The sequence below is a fragment of the Muscardinus avellanarius genome (assembly GCF_963383645.1).
Source record: "Muscardinus avellanarius genome assembly, chromosome: 12".
Taxonomy (NCBI): Eukaryota; Metazoa; Chordata; class Mammalia; order Rodentia; family Gliridae; genus Muscardinus; species Muscardinus avellanarius.
Genome location: NC_137798.1, coordinates 5,377,828 through 5,380,079, shown reverse-complemented (window position 1 = coordinate 5,380,079; position 2,252 = coordinate 5,377,828). Strand labels below are relative to the sequence as shown.

Genomic DNA, 2,252 nt, shown 5'->3' with positions numbered 1-2,252 from the left:
TCACAGAGCCAGGACTTTGGGCCCCTTTCTAGTATGTGTATTATGTCAGCTTGAAGTTTCACTCCATTCTTTTTGCTGAAAACTGACATACTTTCTAAGGGTGAAAGAAACACAGCTTGTATTGAATTAAACTATTCTTATATCGAGTACTCGGAAGTTGCTCCACTTTTTGCATAAGATTACTAATAAACCAGTTTGGTATGAGGTTCCCTCTCGCTCTCCTTAATTGGGTCAGGCTGGAGATACCAGCGTACGTCTGAATTCCTAGGTCCAGAGTCCATTGTGGAAATCTGTAATTTGACTTTGTTACAGGATTATATCGCTTAATCAATTTAGAGGAGATACATCCTTGTGTATACCAGCAGCTTCTATTGTGCAGAAAGAATTGCCGTGCTCTTGTAAGAGGTTAAGGAAAGCTGGGTGTGGTGGTGCAAAGTGGCATGGTGACTCAGTCTGTAATTCCAGTATTTAGGAGGCTGAGACAGGAGGATTGCAGGTTTGAAGCCAGCCTCACAACTTCGTGGGACCATCGGCAAGTTAGCAAGACCCTATTTGAAAAGAAAAAAAAAAAAAAGAAGCCAGACGTGGAATTCCTGTATATGCCTGTAATTCCAATATACTTGGGAGGCTAAGACAGGAGGATTGTAGGTTCCAGGAAAACCTCAGTAAGTAGTGAGGTGCTCATCAACTTAGGATCACCCTGTTTTAAAAACTAAAATTAAAGCTGGGCATGGTGGCGCACGCTTGTAATCCCAGCATTTGGGAGGCTGAGACAGGAGGATCGTAGTTCGAGGACAGCCTCAGGTACTAAGGTCCTCTGCAACTTAGTGAGACCCTGTTTCAAAGTAAAGAATAAAAAATGGAGCTGGGAGTGTAGCTCGGAGGTAGAATGCCCCTGGTTCCCATTCCCAGTACCCCCCCCCCACACACAAAAAAAAAAAAAAAAAAAAAAACTAAAATTAACGCTGGGCGTGGTAGCACACACTTGTATTCCCAGTACTTGGGAGGCTGAGACAGGAGAATTACACAAGTTCGAAGCCAGCCTCAGCTACTTAGTGAGGCTCTCAGCAACTTAGTGGGTCCCTGTTTCCAAATAAAATATAAAAATAGGTCTGGGAGTATACCCCGGAGGTAGAAAGCCCTGGGTTCCAGCCATAGTACCACTAAAATAAATAAAATAAATAAATAATAAAATTTAAAAGTAGGCCCCAGCCCTGCCACCGAGGTCTACCTACGCAGCGAGCCGCCCGCCAGCGACGCAGCAGTCATGTGGCCCTACGCCATCGTCTACTTCCCTGTTGGAGGGCGCTGGAGGCCATGCGCATGCTGCTGGCCAACCAGGGCCAGAGCTGGAAGGAGGACGTGGTGACCAAGGAGACCTGGTCCCAGGGCTCGCTCAAGGCCTCTACGGGCAGCTCCCCACGTTCCAGGATGGACACCTCACCCTGTACCAGTCCAATGCCATCCTGCGCCACCTGGGCCGCTCGCTGGGGCTGTACGGGAAGGACGATCGGGAGGCGACCCTCCTGGACATGGTGAGCGACGGCGTGGAGGACCTCCGCTGTAAAAACATCACCCTCATCTACACCAACTATGGGGCAGGCAAGGATGGCTATGTGAAGGCGCTGCCCGGACTCCGGAAGCCTTTTGAGACCCTGCTGGCCCAGAACCAGGGCGGCCAGGCCTTCATCGTGGGCAACCAGATCGCCTTCGCCGACTACAACCTGCTGGGTGTGCTGGGGATCCGCCAGGTCCTGGCCCCCGGCTCCTGGACGCCTTCCCCTTCTCTCTGCCTACGTGGCCTTCCTGACCTCCCCCAACCGCGTGAACCGCCCGGTCAATGGCAACGGGAAACAGTAAGGCTGTCAGCCCGCTTCTCCAGGACCAATAAAGTTTCCAATACAGTGGGGGAAAAAATTAAAAGTAGAGCTGGAGATATAGCTCAGAGAGAGAATGCCCCTGGGTTCAATCCACAGTACCACAAAAGAAAATAACAAAACTATTACTGACACTAAAAAAAAATAAGCAACTAAAAAAATTTTTTTTTTAAATAGGGCAGGAGGTATAGCTCGGAGGTCGAATACCCCTGGGTTCCATCCCCAGACCCGCAAAAAATAAAAAAATAAAAAATAAAGATTTTAAAAAATAATAATCAAGTAAAAGAAAAACGTAGGCAAAAAAATTGTGTGTGTATGTGTGTGTGTGTGTGTGTGTGTGTGTGTGTGTGCATTCTACCTCCAAACTACATCTCC

General features: G+C 48.1%; 1 pseudogene across 1 annotated transcript; it reads left to right on the top strand.

Moving 5' to 3' along the window:
* Nucleotides 1-1,267: 1,267 nt before the first annotated feature.
* LOC308271554 (glutathione S-transferase P-like) lies at nucleotides 1,268-1,860 on the top strand (annotated as a pseudogene). Its single transcript has one exon. The product of its transcript is annotated as a glutathione S-transferase P-like (transcript).
* Nucleotides 1,861-2,252: the final 392 nt, after the last annotated feature.